Source organism: Cuculus canorus, chromosome 4 (assembly GCF_017976375.1).
Source record: "Cuculus canorus isolate bCucCan1 chromosome 4, bCucCan1.pri, whole genome shotgun sequence".
Classification (NCBI taxonomy): domain Eukaryota; kingdom Metazoa; phylum Chordata; class Aves; order Cuculiformes; family Cuculidae; genus Cuculus; species Cuculus canorus.
The window spans coordinates 48,790,863-48,815,881 of NC_071404.1; the positions used below are offsets into that span (position 1 = coordinate 48,790,863).

Genomic DNA, 25,019 nt, shown 5'->3' on the forward strand with positions numbered 1-25,019 from the left:
ACGCCACGCGTTAAGGAAGAAATATGCACAAGCTGAGATAACTGGTGCAAGCAGGCTTGAAGGAATATGAGGCCACCCTGATCCCCACGAACCTCACTCAGCCCAAGCACCAAGATTTCCATGAGAAAGTTTAACAATACACATCAGCTCAACTTATTTGGAAAACAGCACCCCTGTGTCCTAATTCTGCTCAGGATTTTTGTATACACACTCTTAAATTCACATACCCTTGCAGAAGAACAATCCCAAGCACACACAGAGTCCTTTACAGGAAGCAAATGCTAATATTCCTTGCAGTGTGACCTGTGGAAGGCAATTTTCAGAGCTGCATATCTTTTGCTTTCTATATTTTTCTAATACAAAATAATGCAGTTAGTAATTTCCTTACAACTGTTACAGTTTTTTTTCCTCAACTGAGCCAGGGGAAACCCAGGATTTTAGAACCTTTGAATGTTTCCTATGAAGTCACCTCCCTCTCTCCTTCACTGCTGAGACTCTAAGCTCAATAAAAGCTATTCTTCCCCCATACTTAAAGCAACTGAGCTCATTAACTACTTAATGAATTTTGTGCTTTCCTGCTGCACAGCTGCCAGTCTCAGCCTGTTTCCAAGTATCAACATTTTTTTGTCGTTGTCATTTTTATTACCCAGTCTTGTGCACAGAAGTTCCCTGGGTACCATGTGGACCAAGGCATAGTCATAGTAGGAAATTAAGAAACTGATAGAAGAGCAGTATTAAAATTAATATTAAAGCATTTATTTGATATGTCAAATAAAACTTGCAGCAGCAAACCCAGAAGTGCCTGATTATATTACACTAGATTAAGAAAACATAGGCAAAATATGTAAAAAATACTGGAAACGGAAAATTTGAAACGTTATCAAGTATATATACAATTTAAGTACGCAGTAAAGCAGAATTGCCTAAACATTAGACAATTATATCATTATAGTTCACCCACTACTAGTAACTCTGCTAGAGAAGACAAGAATTTGTAACTAGCCTATAAGGAATTCTTTTTGGATGAATTCTCAGAGGGTGCTTGGATATTTAATTTACTTTTACTATTTAACCATTAAGTTTTAGAAAGAGAAGAAAGAGGAGAGAGTATGAGCTGACCTGCTTGTTAATCTCTGGCTGGCACTGCCAATGCAGATGTTCGGGAAAAAAGCAAAGATACATGCAGGAATCCATCTTTTTAAGTCACTACAAACCAGATCAGATGACCACCTGGGCAGCACTGAATACCTGCTATTAAATGTGATCACCAACGCATGTTCAGAAGACATCTTTGAACTAATTAGTGAGTTCCTACACCACAACAGCTTTCTAAGAACAAAACAAGCATCTCTGGCACTTATCAATTCTCTATTTCATGTAAGCAAAACCACATAAGGCTAACATGCATGGCCTTAAGTAGAAGTCCCAGATCCAAAGTCAGTGGCATTATTTCCAAAGCCGCAGTGAGTTTTGGATCAAGCTTTGTGCTTGCAAGTTATTGAGCACTAGCGCTGTCATTTTTTTTCTCTAAGGCTTATACTCTTGGATGCTTAAAAATTGTAATTGTGACAGTTGGGCCACTAAGTTTTACAAAATGGAAGTTTTAGCATTAAGATGGAGAGCCTTGCTGAATTGAACTTATAACCCTCTTGAAAAATATGATTTCACAAGAAATTACTGAATAGGTAGTTCAGAGAAAGAAATCGAGAAGATAATGTAAGAAATATTACCTTCTGGTACTGTTCTGGTGCAGTATATGATGTGCTTAGGAATTTCAGTACTTATAAACAACAGATCGAGCCAAGAAACATGGTATGGAAAAGTAAGCCTAGTGACAGCCTTGTAATAGCTTTGGCATAGGTTGTAAATTTGGGGAAAGAGAGGTCTTGCCTTGAAAGAAACAGGGTAAAAAGCTCTGTATTTAAAGATGAAGGTTGAGCACTTCCCTTCTTGACAGAAGGGGGCGCTCCCGCGATTGCAACCACGAATAAATACATCAATAAGGCTGCTTCACAAAACACGTGCCTCAGTTTACCTATTTGAATCGTGTTTCTTACATAATAAAAACCAAAATATGAGGCTGTCAGCCTTACCACATCTTATCTGCATCGCGTGGACTCCTCTAGCATTACCAAAATTCTTTATTTGCTTGGCCAGATAAAAGTAAAGGTCAAAGTATCTTGGAAACAGCAGCGTTACTGGAAAGAATCAGCATTTCAGGACACGCTCCTAGAGCAAATGTAGACAGAGACAGTGGCAGCATCTTTATCCATGTCCCCAAGCCTTCAATTGCCCTGTGGTGTATACTGGGGAAATCTCATCTTTGGTTCTAGGAGGTAAAGGAAATGTGGGTGGACAGTGAGGATGAGCGGAGGAAGTGGATTTTAAGAGTAACCGGGTTTTAAGAGTAACCAAGTAAGCAGAGTCCAGAAACCACTAACAAATATTTACAGAAGGACTGCAAGAAACAATGAAAAATAGTCACTGCCACAGGCAACATCTGTGGTCCCTGTCTCTTTGGAGTAAACTTTTCTGAGGCCAAAAGTAAAGCCAGGTATCCTGTCCTTGCCTACAAAGAGGGAATAATTAGGGATTCTATACAGTCATCTGCCAGCAACACCTGTACAAAGAGTATCCTTTTTCTCCTAACTTATCAATGTCCAAAAAAGAATTTTTTTTGAAAAAGTTTATCCTGGCATTCACACATCTAAAATGTTGTTCAAATTAGTAGTGTAGCTTTATCCTTCTTTTCCTTCTTTAAAAGAATTGTTTATTTAAATATTAAATTTATTAAATATTAAATAATTCTATTTACATTATTTGGCATCCAAGAATTTGTTATAAAAACAAAGAACAGAACACATGTAAATAAAAAGCATAGGTAGCAAGGGAAATGCTCTCTTAAGATCTTACTTTGTAAAATCAATACAAAAAAATGAATGAACTAGCAAAAGCTTTCATTACTAATCCAACTTCCGTGGTGTAGTGAGAGGAAATGTCCCATGGTAGTTTTGGTTAAACTACTGAGTCCTTGTTTCGGATTGCTCTGTTACTCTAGCGCTTCTGATGGGAAATATGTAAACCAAGTGAGGAAATAAATCTTCCAACTACCTAAATTCAATAAGGAAACACAAGAAAAAAATCTCAAGGCTAATAAGACAGCTTCAGACACCTTCTAACATTCAAGCCCCTTCCCATCATTTCCATTTAATGCTGTAATTTCATTTTTTTTCTTCTAGCATTAACGTTATGGTTACAGCTACGTTACCTATGAGCCACAGTTACTGGGAGACTCCATCTTCACTTAATCATCTTCTGGTGAATAGATTAGTCAGAACAAAATATCTAGTGTTTACCTGCCTGGCACAAGAATGATGTTTGGGAAGAGTGGTGCTCACGGTCTGCCATGGAGTTAAAGTGAGATCAAACGCAGTTTGTATACCTCCATCAACCACATCCATGAATTTCAGTGTTCTGAATGCTTTACTAAACACTGTGCTGATGTGCACCCCTGCAGCCGTCCTAACTTTGCTTACAATAACAGCATGCCAAGCTCCTTCGTTTTATATAGACAAGGCAGAAATATACTACAAGCTCTACAGATAGGGAAATGATCTTCAGTGATTCAATCCAAAGCCACAGGAAGTTTATGACAGAGCAAAACAATTCCCACTGCTTCTCCAGCAGCCTCTGTCCATGAATCCAAATTTCAAAGCAGCTCAAAACACACACCAGGCATTTTAAGCTCAAAAGTTAAAAAACAACTTTGCCTAGCAACATATCCTTAAGTTACCTTACTTTCATGGAAATTGTTTCAGTGATCCTTTTCGTTACAGAAACAGCTTATGTTCAATATCAGTCATTTAATTTACAACTGGTATTGGAAGAACCAGGATAAAGCTTCACCTTGAATTTCCTTCCCTGCTTTCTACACTAATCCTTAACTAACTGTCACTGTCCCCATTTCCACCAGAACAATGATGGAAATTACTTACTTTTTTAAAGTACAATGCAATATATTTATTTCTGATTTTGCCTTGACATCCTGGGAGGATGCACTGACTTCACTGTCATAATAAGGGGTGACCGTGACCTCATTACTCTCTACAACAACCAGAAAGGAGGTTGTAGAGAGGAGGGAGCTGGCCTCTTCTCCCAAGTGACTGAGGACAGGACAAGGGGGAATGGCCTGAAGCTCCGCCAGGGGAGGTTCAGGCTGGATATCAGAAAAAAATTCTTCACAGAAAGAGTCATAGGGCACTGGAACAGGCTCCCCAGGGAGGTGGTCGAGTCACCTTCCCTGGAGGTGTTTAAGGAATGGGTCGATGAAGTGCTTAGGGACATGGTTTAAGGGAGTGTTAGGAATGGTTGGACTCGATGATCCAGTGGGTCCTTTCCAACCTGGTGATTCTATGATTCACTGTGGCATCACCAACCACAAACGTCACTTCTCATATTTTCTGGAGCTTCTCTCAACTACATGATTCCCTACCATCAGGGAGGTTATTGTGCATTATTGTCGGTTTCTCTGACTGCTTCTTTCAAAGGGCAAAAAAAAAAAACCAAACCCAAACTAATTGGCAATGACTACATCTCCAAGATTCACCAGCTTCATAACTACATTTTAATTCAATTAAACATGCCTTGACAGAGCCTTCACATGTTCCATTTTCTTCCTATGAATAACTGCCCTTTGAACTCCTTTGTCTTCTATGAAGAAAACCTACCTGCATGTTCTTCACATATACAGCATCCTCCCAATCCTGAGCAGGGAAAAGGAACATGAATCTTACATAAAGGGGGAAAAAAAAGTTTTCCTCATTTAAACAGGTTTTCAGTTGGAGTCATATGAAATATCTGTATCACTCAAATAATGGTGTTCAGGATGAACATTCCCCATCTTTTTTTTTTTTGCTAATACACCAATTGTTACAGAAAAAAATGAAACCTTAAAATGTTTTTCCACTACATTCTCACATTGGATACTTTGCTGGGTCTCTTCTGATCACTTCATATGTTGTCATTGCTTTTATCTTTTTGCCGGTTGAACTAATGTTTTTTATTTATTTTCAGATGCTGTCCTTCTTTGGCATAACTCAGGTTGCTTCCTCAGTGTATGCTGCTCCCATCATTACCTTAGCCACTTGTTGCATGTAGCTGCATCTGCTCATTATTTAGTGTAGGTTACAAACTCAGATACTCATTCAGCCCCTGTGCTGATCTTTCAAACACAAAAGCATATCCCACCCATTACTTATCTTTAGTCTCATTGCAAGAATTATGCCAGCTGTCATTCTTTTTTAACCCCTGGCACCTCTGTTCATTGCCTTAACAACAAAAAAAAAAAATAAAATAAGGTGGAGAGCGTACAACGGTACTGGCTTCTCTTGTGCTCAAATGACTAAGTGGGTTTGTTGTTCTCTTTTCCTACAGGAAAATCTAAAGCTAAGTCCTCAAAATGTAGCTCAGCCTATCACCTGCCATTTGTGAGCTCCTCCTCAGCAGATATCGTAGGCATGCCATCAATGCAAAGCTATAGGGCACAGCTTCACCAGGTATCTGATGCCAAACCCAGGTTATCCACAGCAGGGTTATGCTGGCAGAACATGCAATTCCAGGTTTTAGTGGCACAGTGATTTCTCTATCAGTTTCCAACAAGTGTTATAACTTAATAGGATTTTCACAGAAAAGTTTTCTGACACTTTATAGTCAATTTTCATTTCCCTGCTATCCCCATTCTAACTCTCAGATTGTTTTTTGATTCTATTTTAGTCAGAATCCTTAGTGTTTCTCACTTTGGTCAAAGATGAGAGCTATAATAAAACCACTTCCTTGCAGAATTATATATCAAAATGTATTTTAATGGGGAACAAGTTAATTGACACATAAAAGGTGCTGAACTCTCAGCAAAGGTTATTAGTAAGAAAGAAATATTAATAAGACAGAAATTATTAAGGCAACATAGTGAACAACACATCTCCTGAACTTCCCAAATTGAGATCACTGCTTTTGCATTGGTAACTATAGCTATAGCCTTTAGAAAAGTCTCCTGGTTTTAAACGCTCTCAGTCACTCTGTGGTGGTAAAATTATTAGGGTTTAAGATTTGAGGGATCTGGCCAAGAAGTTTATCCTATCCAAAAGAACATTCCTTTTGTCTAAACACTAACAGTCCATGATGGCTTCCAACTCCTCACTTCTGATCTCCTATGGGTTCCACCAAGGGCCATCTTCCCCACATTGTCACACTGCTTACTGTTTGATGCCTTCTGAGAACTGTCCATCCCTCCCAGTGATGGGTACCTGATGTAACTGGTTTCCACCACTTCTTTCTTTTTTTCTGAAACAATCTATAGGTTGGGTATCTGCAACCATATGGCAGAGGACAGGGCCACAGAGGGAGAGATGTACTTTCCACGGTTATGCACTTGGAGTCTTCAGACTCTGACAACTTTGTACCACATTTGTTTTGAACGCAACAGAATCGAATCTTTCTTAGAGGTTCAAACAAGTGAAACCAGTGACCTTCATTGATTTCCTTTTCCCCCAAATAAGCAATAAATTCAGCGCTGCATTGTAGTTAGCAGAACAGTATGTCTTACAGCGAGAAACAGCATTCCCAACAACATATTGTGTAATGCAAGACTAAGATTTACTATATTTTTCACGAGTCTTAACATACTGTACTCATCTATTCATGTAGTACTGAATCCTCCTTTCTAGAAAAGGCTCCTACATGCACTATGCTAACAAAGATGACATTTACAAGTTTTACCAGGAGCTTTTTTTTCTCCTCAACTAAATTTGTCATGGTAGGAGTATGTCACTTATTCATGGCACGCATTTGGGTGGAGTGCGGGGTTTTAATCACCAGCTTGAGGAATTTTTGTTGTTGGACTTTGTGGCCAAGCCTGTGTTCAGTTAAGAGTGGTTCAGAATTAGTAACACTGAGGAGCACAGTTGGAGACATTTTAGAAATACCTATTTTAGGGCAACTCTAATTAATCTCAAATTTGACACCCTGAAGTTAAAATCCTAATTATGGGTCACTCAGCTACTGCCTTGGGCAGCATCCTCATTTTTAATGCTAGAATGACATCACTTATTTTATTGCTGCTGAGAAGGAAACAACATAGTTAATTGGTGCTTTTTAAAACACAACAGGACAACCAGTAATTTAAGTTTCTTTCACCTGGAAATAGGCAAAATTGTGGAGTTATCTGCAAATAAAGCTTCACTGAATTCTGTTCTCCACTGCCAAGGACAGGCTCCCACTGCACAGAGAGTAGAGGTTCATAGGAGAGAAGTGCATCATTAAAAAGCTAAAATGGATGTGTTACTACCCTTTTTCAAGCAACCACTGCTGCTTCTCTTTTGTAGCCTTAGACACAGAGTAAGAATATCACATTTGGAGGCAACCTTCGCTCCAGTTGCTTCAGAGGAGGGAGTAAAATAACCAGGACAAACCTACATGCATACACCAAACTGAAAAAAAAAACCCAAACCAAACCAAAAAATATTTTAAAACCACGTAGAAGTGAATTACCATGTTTATTTGAAAATCTAGTTACTCTCCTACCAAATTTTCTATTGAATACTTTACCAGATCTTCAGCTGATCTGAAATAAGCACCAATGAATGTCAACCAACAATCACAGTCAGTCACAAGGTACTCTGGCATTTCATGAACAAAAAATCAGACATCTAGGTTGAGGATTTGAGAACCACACTACACAGGTCCTAAAGCTGCTCTCAAAGAAAAGATCAGTAAGTCTCTCACTGACTGCACTGATAAGAGACATTGGCCAACATTATGCACAGCTGAAAATCCTGGGCCTGGCAGGATACAAATCGTAAGCAATAAAACACAAGAGCAAATCTTGTCTGATAAGATTGTTTCTTTTGCACAGAATTGCAAAATTAGTGGATAAGGGGCACAATGGAATTAAAATATTTAGATTTCGATGAAGCAGCTGGTTGTACCTCAAAATCTTAATTCAAAAATTAATTCAAATTGATTTGATTAAATACAAGACCTTGTGAATTAAAACTGAAAGACCAAACCCAAAGAATACTGATAAATGACAGTGTTTCAGTTTGAAGGAATGTGTTCCATTTTTTTTTGTTTTTAACATCTTCCTTAAAGATCTTTGACAGAAGAAACAAGTGTCCTGGTCACAAATTCAGATGTGGTAATGAAGTGGAAGGAATCCTGAATACTGGCAGCAGAACAGGAACACATGTAGAGACAATAGCACAAACCCCCAAGAAGCCATATCTGCATTTGTTCACGCACCCGAAGTTTCACTTCAGAAAAAACACTGTTTCTAGCAGAAAATTTTAAAACCACGAGCCAAGCATAACTGTTTAATACATGCATGCTCAAGACTGCAGACAGACCCAAATGACAGCTGAGAGATAACACTTCACTTCTGGCTGTTAAGTCTGAACAACAACAGTTTTAAAGGTCAGCATGATTAACTATCTCAAGTAAGCCTCACCACAAAAGAAGAATCCAGCTTACGTCCATGCATACCCACAATGGCAGATTGCCTTTTCCACCAACATTTGCAACATCAGCTGTGATGATGCTCTCCATCGAGATACACTGCTTAGTGTTAAATTTGTTTTTTAAATAAGCAGATGTCCAAATTACAGCACCAAAGTATTCCTGAGACAATGGCAGTTACATGCAATTTATCCTGGACTAAGTACTACTTTTGCTTATGGATTTTTTTTTTAAATAAAATATAAAATAGCTTAAGACTTCTTATGCAGAAATAGTCAATAAAAATTTCTATTCCAATGGTGCATAGGAAAGAGAAATTTGAAGGCAGTGTCTTTACCATACCTACTCTAAGAAGTATGCAGGAGAAGCTGCAGTAACACTAATCCGTAAAAATATATTCCAGAACACTCATACACATACATTTTTTTATAACCTTTTCAGCTGCATTCACCTTTCCTTTTATTTACATTCTATTATCATACATATGAAAAGCCACTGCAAATATGCAAACAGTAATGTATTTGCCAATATATTTGTAACAGTCCCTTCAAAAAGGCTTTGAAGACTTTCTAGCCAAGAGCAGGAACATTATGCACAATCAGTGACCAAATGCAGGGTACAAATAAACTGCAAGTAACAGACAGAGCAATCAATAGGCTGGAACAACCAAATAATTTTGAATAAGGGGCAAATTCATGGAAACTCAAGTCTGTTCACATATCATTTGTGGACACAACAGCTGAAATTTCTGTCCTGCATAACAAAGTTTTGAAGTAAACATGAGAAAATGTAGTACAGAGAAAAAATAGCTACTGGGAACAAGGTGGCTAGAGTATCCTTTTCTTTTTTTTCCAATTTCTTATAATAATTCATTCTATGACAAGAAAAACATAGCTCTACTGAATGAGTAAGTTATACAATAATGTCAGATTCCTCCTTCTCTCTCCTTTTATTACGATGTGCATATTTTTCAGGAAGTGCAAATAAAACCAGAAACCCAGTTAACATCAAAAAATATCAGAATGAAGAACAACTGCAAGAGCTCAAATCTGGTATTTTTTTTTGATCAACACCTTGACCTTTAGCTGATAAACAGCACAGAGATGATAAGGAATGATAGGTTAGCTGTCTCCACAGATGAAAATTAAAGGACATCAAATAGAATCCCCAGTGCTACAATAAAAACCTTAGCATAGGACACTGTGGCTGCAGAGGGTTACATGCACTCAAACAACTGCTGGATAATTTAAGGGGTATCACAGACAAACACAGCACCTTTCATATAGCCAGCTGACACCTCTGAGTTAGGAAGTCCCTCAACTGCAAATCCCTGCTCGCAAGGGGAGAATATTGTGGAATGAGACCATGCCATACATGTCCTGTATCTTGGCGATGAGATTCCTAGGCCACACTAAAGTTTAGAGCTCTTCTTAGGTTTTCTTATCTAATGTGTTTACAAGCAAAGGGACTAAAGCACCTAGTGCTGATTTACAAGGTGGAGGAGGATAGATAACTTTTGTAGCAACTACTCGTGCCCATAGGAAATCAATGTTACTCCTTAAAGATGGAAAACTTCCCTCTCAGTCAGCAGGCACCAGGAAGGGAAAAAGAAAGTGGCAGGGACAGCCCTGTTATACAAAGCAATACATTTGAAATAGCTTATACACACGGAAAGGAGAGTACAAGATCAAAGAACGTGTCAGAGGCCATTTCTGTCCCCTGTGGATAAGAAAAGAGATATGATGATTAACAGCCTTATGGCTCTTACAATTATCTCCACCATATGATTACTTCCAGTACGTTAGGTGGAAATTCTCAAGAAGGTGCTGCTTTGGCTATTATTTTTCCTGATACTTACCATATCTCCTTGAGGGCGAATAACCCTGTAAAGATTCATATCATTCATTTTCTTAGAGTGAATAATCCTGTAGATAAATGTCTTCTAGCATTTTTTTTTTTTTTTACACTGTTAGATCAACATCTACTCAAGTTAATGGCCACTGAGATTGCAAATAGCGCCACCATAAAGTAAGAAAAACACTCCTGCTAATGGTAGAGAGGTTACAGGACACCCACCCCTCTTTTTTTGATTGCTTTTGTTTCAAAGTTCTCCACTTTTCCCTCCGAGGAGGAAAATTACTTCTGCCCTTAATATTGAGTGCCTACTGCTGTCATTCCCAGGAATTACTTGGGTGTTTATAATCAGGAGTTAAATCATATGTTCTTCTATATCAATAGGTTGGTGTTGCCTGCTGAGTACGAAACGTGTCGTATCACAAAATATTATTCTAGACAGAGAGATTTCTCAGCCTGTTATAACATACCAAATTGAATATACCTTCACTCTGACCTGGTTTACCCCAGGAAACCAACCAATCAACCAACAGCAGCTATACAGAATAGTTTCCAAACAGACAAACTACAGCTGATAAACATTCATTTTTAGATATTTTGGACATGAGAAACAAATAAGCCTATGCTACACATGTTAACTAAAGCTCCAGCCATCTGAGTCTGGTTTAACTCAAACAGAACTTAATAAACATTCTCTTTTAATTCAGAAGACAGCGTAAAAGGCCAACCCCATTTTTTTTCCTTCCAAAATTCACAAGAATATTAACACCATAAGAAACTTTAAACATTTCTGTGATGGTTACAATTTCAAGAAGCAATTTAAATCTACATTGCAAATCTGGCCCAGCGCAAAACATTCTGAAGGAGCAATACCAAAAGATGCAGCTTTGAGTTGGAATAACTCAACTCACTGTCATGTTTAAATTTCACAGTGATCCAAGAGACTCCCCCTTGCCTTTGTATTAGAAGCTTTTAAATAGAAACATTCAAAGAGATTGCTACCAAGCTTTGCTTTCCTGTTACTGTAAGAAAATTAATTTTAAAAAAGGTGAAAACAGTCAGTTATCACCCAAACAAAACATTAATTGGTTTAAATTTAAGAGGACAAGTGATTCATCAGAGTTGGACAGTACCTGACAAGACAGATGGCATCTAGATTTCTTTCAATGTTCAGAAACTGTTGACAGCACCATTTCTAAAATGCTTTAGGAGTGCTGGCAATTTTTAACCCGTTTAAATAGCTGCTGGTAAAGCCCCAGAAGGTGTTCCAATAAGCTATCTAAGTACTACCTGTAGGCGTCTAAATTGGTAGTATGGAAGTGACTCTGTACTTACTTACATTCCTACATTTGGCAGACAACTGGCCAGTTCAGGTTCCCACCTCTGACATCAACACTACTAATTGGACTAATTAATGTAGCTTATATTCTTCTGCCTCCCAAACAGCAAGAGAAATCCAAGCTTCCTGCCTCGTGTTTTCAACAGACTAGAAGCATCTGTTCTGGAGATTAATAGTGACATTTGGCTTTTAAGTTCTTTGAAATAATCTGCAGGCTCTTCAGAGTGTAAGGACTAATGATTCTTCTCAGTTTAATAGTTTTAGGATCTTATTCTAGTGAGCTACATTTCTGTTACATCTTTTTTCCTTGAATAAAATACAAAAAACTCCCAAAGCAAGAAAGCAGTATACCTACAAATCCTGGAGGACTGTATTTCTCCATCCATCAAAACTACACTATTCAAGATACAGTACAACTTCAGACAACAGCTTGGGATTCTTCATCCAAAGATTACTGTGTTTTACTTAAAAGCTTTTATTTCAGTTCATACCGGGTTTGAGAGAAGCACTGTGAGAGTTTTTAGATGACAATCCCTCATGACTGGAGAATGTAGTTTTGGTGGTTTTGCTCCAGAATTAGAGATGCAAAAAGAGAAGCATCAACAGTCACCAGCTTCAGGCCAATGCTGGCCTGTGTGCACCTCCCTACACCCTCAAGGGCCCCCATCAAGGCACAAGGCATCCTCCTCCCCAGCCTTGCAAGAGGTAAAGACCTTTGGGTCTCTTGGGAGCACGGCGACTGGGAGCGCGGCGACTGGGAGCGAGGCAAAGAGGAGCGAGGCAAAGAGGAGCGAGGCAAAGAGGTGCGGGGCACGTTATTACGAAGGGGCAGTTTGAGCGGCAGTTCGAGCGGTCAGGGCGAGCAGGAAGGGCTCAGGGAGAGGCTGGTGGCTGACCATGGTGGCTACCAGGCAGAAGATTAAAACTGCTCCGGGTGCTGCAGCGAGCAGGATGGATACTGCCACCCAGACAGAGCCTCAGTGGGTCCATGCAGCCACGCAGACCCTGGGTTGTAGGCAATGCCCCCCTCCAACACCAGCCTGTGCCTCTGATACCGGCTACGCTTGTGGGAGCTGTGCACGAGTCGCAGAACTCCTTCACATGGTGGCAGAGCTGAGGGAGGAGGTGAATAGGTTAAGGACTATCAGGGAATGTGAGAGGGACATAGATCTTTGGAGCAGTGCCCTCGCACAAACCCAGCAGGCTGCTGGAGCCAATGCGGCGGAGCAGCTTGATCCTATAATCTGTGAGGCAGGGGGAACAAGAGTTGGGGGATGGCAGCAGGTTCCTGTCCGGCGTAGGAAACCTGCTCCCCCCACCCAGACAATTAACCCCCAGATAGCCCTCAGAAATAAATATGAAATGCTGCAGGTAGAACCTATTCCCCAGGAAGAAGCAGTGGAAGAAGGAGATGGTCCCCACAGCCTGGAAACATTCCCTAGGCTCCAGCATCCTCGGAGGGCCCTAAAAACATCCTCTGTCAAGAAAAAGAGGAGAGTGATCGTCTTAGGGGATTCCCTTCTTAAAGGAATGGAGGGTCCCATCTGCAGACCGGACCCGCTCCACAGGGAGGTCTGCTGCTTGCCGGGGGCTTCAGTGAGGGATATCAATAGAAAACTCCCTTCCTTGGTGAAGGAAACGGATTACTATCCCCTCTTAGTATTTCAAATAGGTAATGATGACTTACAGCGCAGAAAGCTGAAAGCCATCAAAAGAGACTTCAGGGATTTAGGGAAGATGATTGAGGGCTCTGGAGCGCAAGTGGTGTTTAGCTCCATCCCAATACTAAGGAATATGGAGCAGGAAGTCAGGAACGTACAGATGATTAATGCCTGGCTCCGAGCCTGGTGTGAGGAGAGAGGCTTTGGCTTCTTTGATCATGGGGTGACCCACCCACCCCCAGGTTTTCTTACTAGGGATGGGTCATACTTGTCTCGAAGGGGAACTAAAGTTATCTCTAAAAATCTGGTTAGGCTCTTAAATAGAGCTTTAAACTAGATGTGAAGGGGGAAGGGGAGGAGACCAGGCTAGTTGGGAATGAGCCTGGAAGTGGGAAACCAGCGGCTGAGAAATGGTGTGCTGGAGAGGACCACCAGTACACCACAATAGGGCGAGTGAGGGCGAGTATAAGTGGGGACAGTAAGGATAAAACTGGGTCTGTGGAATTAGTTATTCCAAGGACCAGTCAATCGAGAATAAACTCTCTTCCCTTTATGAGGGCTGAAGGTTCATCAGCCCAGCTGAAGTGCATTTACACCAATGCACGCAGCATGGGCAATAAGAAGGATGAGCTGGAAGCTGTTGTAGGGCAAGGTGACTATGATGTCATTGCCATCACAGAAACGTGGTGGGATGACTCACATAACTGGACTACAGCTATGTTGGGATATAAACTCTTCAGGCGGGACAGGAAGGGTAGGAAAGGAGGCGGGGTAGCCCTCTATGTCAAAGAGTGCTTTGAAACTCTCGAACTGGATTACGGTGAGGACGGGATCGAGTGCCTATGGGTTAAAATCAGAGGAGCCCACAAGAAAGGGGACTTTGTGATAGGAGTCTGTTACAGACCACCCAGCCAAGAAGAAGCTGCTGATGAACTCTTCTATAAACAGCTGGGGACAGTCTCTAAATCTCTGCCTCTTGTCCTTGTGGGAGACTTTAACTTTCCAGATGTCTGCTGGGAGTACAATACAGCAGAAAGGAAACAGTCTAGGAGGTTCCTGGAGTGCATCGAAGACAACTTCCTTGCACAACTGGTTAGCGAACCAACAAGGGAGGGTGCCTTCCTAGACCTGCTGTTTGTGAATAGGGAAGGTCTTGTTGGGGATTTGACGGTTGGAGGACGCCTGGGATTAAGTGATCATGAGATGATAGGGTTTTCAGTTCTAGGTGGGATTAAGAAGGGGGTTAGCAAAGCAGTCACATTAAACTTCCAGAGGGCAGACTTTGGCCTGTTCAGAAGGTTGATTAGCAAAGTCCCGTGGGAAACAGTCCTTCAGGGCAAGGGAGCCCATGAGGGTTGGGCGCTCTTGAAAAATGAAATCCTATCAGCTCAAGAGCAGGCCATCCCTGTGTTCCGGAAAAGGAGCCGGCGGGGGGAAAAGCCAGCTTGGTGGAGCAGGGTGATCTCAAGATGCGTCAATAAGAAAAAGAAGCTCTATGTGCTCTGGAGGAAAGGACAGGCATCTTGGGTGGACTACAGGGACGAAGTGAGATCGTGCAGGGAAAAAATCAGGAGGGCCAAGGCCCAACTAGAATTAAAACTCGCTAAGTCTGTGAAAGACAACAAAAAGTCTTTCTACAAGTACATTAACAGGAAAAGGAGGACGAGGGAGAATATCCAGTCTCTAGTGGATGCAGAAGGAATAACAGTGACAGGGGATAAGGACAAGGCTGAGGTACTTAATGCCTTCTTCGCCTCAGTCTTTAATAGCAAAGAAAGTTGTTCCTTCTGTTTACAAATCCAAGAGTTAGAGGGGCAGATTGAGGCTCCCGTGATCCAAGAGGAGGCGGTTAGAGACTTGCTTGCCCAGCTAGACGTCCACAAGTCTATGGGGCCGGATGGGATCCACCCAAGAGTATTGAAGGAACTGGCGGATGTCCTTTCCAAACCCCTATCCATCATCTTCCAGAGGTCCTGGCTGACTGGGGAAGTTCCACTAGACTGGAGGCTGGCTGATGTTGTGCCCATATACAAGAAGGGTTGCAGAGAGGATCCGGGGAACTACAGGCCTGTCAGTCTCACCTCAGTGCCAGGGAAAGTCATGGAACAGGTAATCTTGAGTGCTATCATGAAGCACACGCAAGAGAACCGGGTGATCAGGCCCAGTCAACATGGGTTTACAAAAGGCAGATCTTGCCAAACTAACCTGATCACCTTCTATGACAAAATCACTCAACTACTGGATGGGGGAAAGGCTGTGGATGTAGTCTTCTTGGACTTCAGTAAAGCCTTTGACACAGTTTCTCACAGCATTCTGCTTCAGAAACTGTCAGCCTCTGGCCTGGACAGGCGCACACTCTCCTGGGTTGAAAACTGGTTGGATGGCCGGGCCCAGAGAGTGGTGGTCAATGGAGTTAACTCCAGCTGGAGGCCAGTCACAAGTGGAGTTCCTCAGGGCTCAGTACTGGGTCCAGCTCTGTTCAATGTCTTTATCAATGACCTGGATGAAGGCATTGAGTGCACCCTCAGCAAGTTTGCAGATGACACTAAGCTGGGAGGAAGTGTCGACCTGCTGGAGGGTAGGGAGGCTCTGCAAAGGGATCTGAACAGGCTGGACTGCTGGGCCGAGACCAATGGGATGAGGTTTAACAAGACCAAATGCCGGGTCCTGCACTTGGGGCACAACAACCCTATGCAGCGCTACAGACTGGGGGAAGAATGGCTGGAGAGCTGCACAGAAGAGAAGGACCTGGGGGTGCTGGTTGACAGCCGACTGAACATGAGCCAGCAGTGTGCCCAGGTGGCCAAGAAGGCCAATGGCATCTTGGCTTGTATCAGAAATGGGGTCACCAGCAGGTCCAGGGAGGTTATTCTCCCTCTGTACTCGGCACTGGTGAGACCGCACCTCGAATACTGTGTTCAGTTCTGGGCCCCTCACCACAAGAAGGATGTTGAGGCTCTGGAGCGTGTCCAGAGAAGAGCAACAAAGCTGGTGAGGGGGCTGGAGAACAAGTCTTATGAGGAGCGGCTGAGAGAGCTGGGGTTGTTTAGCCTTGAGAAGAGGAGGCTGAGGGGAGACCTTATTACTCTCTACAACTACCTGAAAGGAGGTTGTGGAGAGGAGGGAGCTGGCCTCTTCTCCCAAGTGACAGGGGACAGGACTAGAGGGAATGGCCTGAAGCTCCGTCAGGGGAGGTTCAGGTTGGATATCAGAAAAAAATTCTTCACAGTAAGAGTCATTGGGTACTGGAACAGGCTGCCCAGGGAGGTGGTCGAGTCGCCTTCCCTGGAGGTGTTTAAGGAACGGGTGGATGAAGTACTTAGGGACATGGTTTAGGGAGTGTTAGGAACGGTTGGACTCGATGATCCAATGGGTCCTTTCCAACCTTGTGTGATTCTGATTCTGATTCTGTAAAGTAATTCACTCTCGACAAGGATTAGTCCCTAAGCTAATGCAGTCAATGCTGAGAGTCTGAAAAGAACTCGTGGTGTTCACTCTTCTAAAGTGGAGTAGGACCATGCAAACCCAGTTGTTTCTGCAGCAGCTATATTTATCATGTTTGGACTAAGCAAAACAAGTCACATTAGCTCAGTGTTGGCAGTTCAGGCTGTCTGGATATGTACTTTTAAACCATATCTTTAAATACTAACTGGCACTGAACAATTAATTCAGTTTCCCACCTCTTTTCTCAAACAGAAATAGTCATTTATATGTAGCACTTGAGCCAACCCTGTCTAAATAATATGATACAGAAGACAGACACTGTCAAGAAAAACATGCATAGAATGGTACTGCTATCATATGCCATGCTACTGCATGCATGTTCTAATAGGAAAGACTCCAAACACAGCCCAAATACTAAGATAACACTTAAATAACAAGGATGAAAGAATTAGTATGCACTAGAAGGTATGGCAAAAATTAGCAAGGCAAAATTCTTCCTCTGAAGTTAGAAGTGTAATTACTTGGGTGCAAAATTTCACACACTCCTCACTGATATTTGAATAGCTGCACATCTATTCTTCTGAAACTTATCCCTGTTCTAAATGTGTCTCCATCCCTGAACACTACCAGTAATAAGACTGAAGAATTTTCAAAGAATCCAAACTCCACAGGAGCCAGAAACTTCCCTCTGTTCCATTTCTATCTAAAACCCCTTTCTTTCCAGTGATGGACATTCAGTGATGGGCGTGAAGGCCAAAGATGTTCTACCATTCTGCCCTCATAAAATACCTGCTCAAGAACCCAAAGGTCACCAGCCTTGTGATCATTCTCTCTGGTATCAGATAAAAAACTCTCATCATCTTACAGTAACTGTCTACTTCTGGCAGTCTGCAGAAGACTCTAATAGCCTATTGTATTCCGAACAATATGGCAGTGAAGACCCAAACTGCTAGAGTTGGGAAAAGAAGAAAGGAGGAGGGGAAGGCTGGAAAAAAAAAAAGTCAGTATAGCTCTAAAGTATTGTTACTTGCTAGAGAGTTAAAAAGTGCTTACAGAGTAGGAAGTATGCTGGACTTTTGTAGGGGAAAAGTTAAAAGGCAGCTTATGCCATCACTGACCATGGCACATACAATAGACTAAACATATTGATGCAATAAAACTTTAGGAAAGCAAACACATGACAGTCTAGACGACCTGTCCAATTACACAACTTACATCTGTGCTATTTTTTTTATTGTGAAACACTTCTGTGAGACGCCTGACTGAACATTATTTTGTGTATTCACAGCTGAAGAACCAAACAGTTTTTCTTTGAGAAGAACATCTCACTCTCTGGTTTTTGTACTTAATCTTTTTATTAATAACATAATTATATTAGCACTGATAATTAAGAAATAGAATAAAGCACTCAGTAAGAAATGTGGCAATGTACCAAATTATCTCAGATTCTCAGATGTTCAGTCTCCATACACTTAAAACCCAAAATTGTTTATATGGCATAATTAGGTACTCAAAGACCAGAACAATCTTGAATAGAAAGCAGAACAAAGAAAACACCAAGACAGAATTGACAGCTGCCAAGCTCAAAACAGGCCATCTTCATGCAACCAAACACACATATAAAATGGTATCAAGGGATTAATTTAACAGGCTCCAGCACTGTTCTTGCGTGGTAAGAACATGATGTTATTTGCTGCTCTATAATTTTTGGATGTTATCCACCTATCGTTTGATGCCTCTGGATCGGAGCATCTGCACAGATGACTAATTCTAACTCCCACAGTAAAGCAGAGAAGACAACACTCAAAATGCTATGTGAGAACAATACAGAGAACAAAGAAGAAAACATTTTCATATACCACTTTAAAGCCAGAAAAATGACACATCCCATTTCTTTCCACCCTCTGGAGACCTCTCTCTAATCATTATTCAATAATGCCTGGTGGCAAAACTCTTTGGGTTTTTTTCTGTTTGTCAAGCACAATTACTATAATTTCTTTCGTATATACAACTTGGCCAGATGATGGTAGAGATTATTAACAAAAATTTGAACACTGCAACGTGTATTACTCCAACAGTAAAAGTGAAGCAGAAATGAGTCATAACTGTTCTAAACATGGAGTACAGAAAAAAAACCCAGTAAAAACTCTGTATGGAAATACCCAAGGATTGACTTTCCTTAACTATGGACTCCTTGTAGCCAGTCTATGTAGACATATGACTAAGAAAACACACTATTAATCAGAACAACCACAGAACAATGTATTATTATTGCTAAATACCCTAGTCCACTTCATCAGTTACATACACACCTGTGTAGATTATTTTATATTATCAATATGCCCATTCACCTCTGCTTGTCTATCCTGCAATCACCTGCTGAATGCTGAAACTCTTCCTTACTACTTGAGCAGCCCCTGACCACAGTTCAGTTTACTTGGTCACTAAAGCACTACTGCTGAAGAATAGAAGACTCTTATCCTTGATGCACATGTTGTTTTACTATTAATGTATTAAAACAATTAAGCATTACTGGACAAAGATGATCATGCTTTTTCAGTGAATGACTCTTTCTCATCCATACTGCACTGGCAAATGTGTGTCCCAAGTCTTCCCATTGCTACCACAGAGCATTCAAGCACTGGACTCTGGTTTCCTGTCCTTCGATATTAGAATTGAAGCAGGTTGTTCTTTTTGAAAACCACAATCAAATTCATCAACCAAAAGAGGAGCTTTTGGGCCAGGCTCCCCCTCACTCCTAAGCTTGTGCAGCCTGGATACAGATCAGCCTGCAGCAGACCTTCCAAACTTCTGCTAGTTACTCACTCCGAACTAAGTGAGGAAGCTTCATGCAGTGCTTCATTGTGAGGAAGACAGCTGCTCTAATACAAACATAAATGGGATTTCTGTAGTTCTTTCTTTGCCCTTACCTCTCAGATCTGTCTCAAATGGTGGCATGTGCAGAATGACATTTTGTCAAAGTGCAATGTGTTCTAAGAAAGCAAGTCAATGATCAACAGATAGTTGGGTGTTTCGAAAGATACACTGCAATGTCTGGGGACAAGCTAGACAAATTCCTTCCTTCCCCACAGAAGAGATTTAAAAAAAAACAAAACAAAACAAAAAATCCAATGGATTTCAGATGTCACAATCTTAAAATTACATGAAATTCTAACAATAAGGGACACAACAGATGAGATACCGTAAGAGAAGCTCTTCACTAATATACTACATACAGTAGCTTGAAACGCAGTCTTGATTTTTAACAGCTACATTGAAGTGATTTTTGCAAGCAGAGGAGAGTTCATGTCAAAATAATAATTAAACATTTTTTCAAGTTTTCTTCCTTCTAAAAAAATCTGTAGTAAATGCTATGACAAGTGTGTCTTTCTCCCTCAATACCAGATATGCTTAGCTAAATGTAAAGAGAGTAGTCCAGAAGTCAACCTGAGATATTATTTCCCTTGGATCATCACTATATTTTAATAAAGATGTTTCTAGCTAACCTACATCTTCAGTTTCTCCTGCATAGCCACTCTGGATGGAAACCATGTACCTGTTTACAGAGCAAGCAAGGTAGCCTCCGATATATTTAAATAACTGAAAGGGAGCATTAGGGTAAAAAAAAGCCTAGTTTGACTTGTACTTTGATGATTTGTAGGAAAAGGAGAAAAATATCAACCCAGTTCTGATCTCCTACCAGTCTACCCAAGACATCAGGGGCAGGAAGTAGTTTCAGCTGTGGTATACGTACAACAAACACTCATGAAACAATAAAAATGTGTAAGAGGAGAGACAACATTTATAACAAAATTCTTTACACTTCATTGAAATTGTTGGCGTTTCCTTTGAGTGTCAGCGTTGTGCCCAATGACAGACAGTCACTCCCCTTGTCATCCTGGTGAAGGGCAGATTAGTGTCTACTGATACAAGACGGTCATCTTTATTTCCTCTGGATGGCTACAGAGACCATGACAATGGAGCAGGGAAGAAAACGGCACAATATGATGTTGCACTAGACTGATTAAATAGATGGTCAAACACTGCGCAGCCCATGCAGACCAGAAGGATAGTAACCCACGGGACACAGGGGTGTTTGCAAGACAGACTGACCTAAGTTGTATTATGAACAGATTTTAACTCACTGGAAACTTTAGAAGGTATTCAGGTTTTTTTTTTTTCTAAACTTGGATAACTTGGGTAAACACTGACAAAGCACATAGCTGTAAGTTTTGATTAAACTCTTGAGCCTTTGAAAATTACTTGTCTCTTTCTTTCATGCACACAAACCCATTAAATACCACAACTTCAGAATCTGACTCAGTTGAACCTAAGATAACTCTTTCTCCTTGGGGAAAGGTGTACTAAATAGGTGACCTAGTGACATGTCAGCAATACAGACTCTAGCAACACTTAGGCTGATGTGATGGTATGCATACAGCTCAAAATATGCTTTAGGCATTGAAGAGAGGGACAGGAAAGCAGTAGAAGAGGACATGACATGATGGACATTGTACAAGTCCTTTAAAGTAAACTGAACTCTTAGCTGAATCTATGTCCCTGAAAAACAATCATCAAAAGCCCTGTTTTTCCAATTGGAGTCAGAACACAAAAATTCCAGTTTTAACTGTTAGGATGTGATATTCAAAGGCAGTCAGCACTGATCAAGTTCTGCTCCAAGTAAGTCTCCTGGCAGTTATCAATGGAATCAGCACTACAACTGAAGCACAGCAGTTATTGAAAAGAATACAAAATGTAATCTTTTCCTCCCACAGGGTTAACATTCATGACCAGTGTTCACCAAAAAGGCAAAACATCATGCTGAAATATTCAAGTTCCAAGGGAATTAGACTTCAGAGCCATTATTTTGCTGGCAAAAAAACCCCAAACAAACAAAAAAACCCAACAGCTGGGTGTAAGAGAAAGGTAGAATCCACTGCAAAACCTGTATCACAGGCTGAGCCCTTTCTCTTCCCTCTTCCCTTACCATAGGCAAAAAAATAAGATAAGAGGTGGTAGAGGTACTAAAAAGCATATGATTGTGAATGCCAAACTCTGCCTAGAGAATCACCTAAACGCTATTGAGCAGACTTGCTCACATGCTTTGCTTGCTTTCTGTCTCTCTTACTAAAAAGAAAAAACAAAACAAACAAACAAAAAAAACCACACAAAAACAAACCGCCAAAACCCCAAAACCAGAAAAAACCCACCAAACTGAAACATTACTGTTCCACAAACAAGTCTGGCCGGGTTCTAACCCTCTGTGCATCTTCTTTCCAAAATCAAGAGAGCCTTCGACAGAGCACCCACAATTCTGATCAGTCTTTGGCTAAATATGCATAAAATTGCTAAACCAGGAATGGATCCTGACAAGGGATGAACATTACAGCCCACAAACTTTACACACAACACCTGACACAAGGGTAATTTTCTTTCTGATTTCTCCCTGTAAAGGATAAAGAGCATAGTGGAACTGATCAAGGTGTTTCATATAGTGGTAGCTCAGATTTCAGAGCTGCAGAGACAAAGAGTTAAAGAGAAAACTTTACCTGTCAACCAAACTTGAAATCCATCTGAAATAACACATTTACGTACTTGGCTTTGTAATAATTAGCACAAAGAATACACTACAAGGCTAACAAGATTTACCAGCAGCAGCTAGGTGTGTCAGGAGTCTTCAACAGCATTTTGTCAATGGACGGTGCCAGGTTGGGTTTAGCACCATCTGTCCTGGTCAAAACAGTTATCTTTTTGTCAGGCCTGCTTTAAATCCATAATGCACAGACATGTGCGTGAAGTAACCGAATGTTCTTAACAGTCTGCAGAATATGTTAACCTGGAGACAACACCTCGACCAGCTACACTTATCTATTTTATTTCAAGTACGACTGATAGTTCTTCATGTTCTCTTTTTGTAGCCTACAAAACAAGATGAATTGCCAAGCATGATTCTCCTTCAGGAGGTCAGCAAAGGCTCCTGTTTAGTTGCTTCCCATCCTATCTTTAACACACAAAATCTAGAGGCATAAAACTGAGATAAGGAACAAAGAAGCCAGGAAAAGATGAACGAACAAATACACTACCCTCATCTTAACTGTCATCAAAGCATTTACATCTCTCCAAATAGATCCCAAAGCAAAGACTAAGCTTTGGTTTTTAAAGTGGTGTCATTATTTCTCCCAGCCTCACCTATTTCTCAGTTTGCACAACAGCAGGCGTTTACAGCAGTCCAACCAGCTGCAATACAAAGCATACATCTGAAATGAAGCTCAGGTTAAAATCTGCAGAGAGAACCAAGACTTAAAAACTCCATCTCATAGATAGTGTGTAGGAGGTGGAAAGAAGCACTTCTAAATCTGTTACCTTTCCTGTGAACGATGAGCACACCACCCCTTCCAAAAATAGACTATGAAGGAAACATTATGCTGATGACTGTGAAAAGCAAGTTCACTACTCTGGCTTAGACAACAGGTCAGCTGTATGTGAACACATACAACATCCAAAGCTACTGGAATAGCTATTACTTTTTTTTTTTTTTTAAAGACATTAAATTTATTGGAATTAACGTTTGAAAAAAAATCATCCTCATTTCAAGAAACAGTTTTGAGAATTCCAAGCTAACAAAAGGAAACAGCTGACATAAACAAAGCTCCTAGTGAAAGTTTCTATCTTCCACCTGTTGGTCTGACAACCCTGTGCTGCACTTTGTCACGACAGCTATCAGTAATCTGTGCAAATAAATGCTCATAAAAGGGCATTACATAGCCTCCTTCTGTACTGTGGACAAGGAAGAGCGTTTAGCAGTTAAATGCATTGATCCAGCACCATCCAACACAGCAAATGCACTTCAGACAAATTTCTAAGACCTTGGTGGGCATGAGGAGGATGGAAAAACCTTTCTATCATCTGAGGAACAGTGCAGAACACATTCATATTTATATCAGCTTTCTAGTGACTTTTCTCTTGACCTATTAGAATAATTTTCTCCAGAGAGGGAAATTAACTCAGCCTCCAGCTCTGTTTGATCTCTGATCTTTCTCTACAAAATCATTTACATACAGTATGTCTATCTGAACTCTGTCGGTTACATCTTGAGGGATTTGTAAGATGAAATACAGCATGCAGAAAAGTAAAAGCGACCCAACCATTCAAACTGATGCTACTAGGAATGTGAAAAGAAGCATTTGTTCAGATTAGCTACGCAAAGAATTAGCTAAGTAAGACAGGGGTTAAACAAGCATTTTAGAGTGCAGTTCTTACATGGTTAAGATATAATGGGTGTTAAGTAATGAACTGAAGTGTTTGATGGCACAGTGTAATGTTATTATTTCAATTGCCATAAGTATAATTATCAGGCAAAGCATAAACGTTTCATGCACACATTAGCATCTAAAAATTGTATTAGGGAGATAAATTCTACCAAAGTAGCCACTGACAGCATATATGCTTAGAATTAGACCACACATCTCAACACCTCTGAAGCCTTAACTGGTTATAAATTATTAGCTTAATTAATGATAAATACTTCACATTAGAAGCAATCAGAAGCTCATAGTCAATTCTCAATACTAGAATTGATAACACGTTTTACAGCTTCCAACCTCCTTCCTAAAAACTTACAAAAAATTAAGAGAAGCTCCAAGGCTTAGAAGTGTTCTCTACCCTTGTTAATTGCCTTTTTAACTTCCTTTCCCAAGCATATTTTGCATTTCTAGCTGTAAAACTAATCTTCTTTAAATGTGATAGTTTGTTTCAACCACTGGCATTTTCCTTTCTTCAGCTTGAATAGACACTCCCTTTTAGAAATACTGTCTCTATAGATAAGAACACATTTCTCATCAGTGACACTCACCCTAACACTCTAATTGATTTTTTCATACCATTCCAGGGTAATGCTTACCTGTTTAGACCACAGTGCATCCTTTGGGCCCTAAAATTATTACAGGGAATTAATAAGAAAAAAAAATCCACATATCCACATATCTTTACATATAACAGCACATGAAGAAAGGATTACATTTCACAATAAAAAGGTAAAGCAAAGGTCAGCCAGAAAAAGCCTAGAGCCTTTGCTTTGTCCCAGAGCCCCAGAAAAAAAGAAAATGTATGGCTGACATAATACTGGCAGGGTATCAGCTGCTTTAAGCGATTCCCTTCTACACAAGGTGGAGTGAGAGGTGAGACAGAGAGATTAAGCAGCTTCAAAGGCATAA

General features: G+C 40.6%; 1 protein-coding gene across 1 annotated transcript in view; it reads right to left on the reverse strand.

Moving 5' to 3' along the window:
* SNCA (synuclein alpha) overlaps window positions 1-25,019 on the reverse strand; it is a 77,783-nt gene that overhangs the window by 27,265 nt on the left and 25,499 nt on the right. The window lies entirely within an intron of this gene.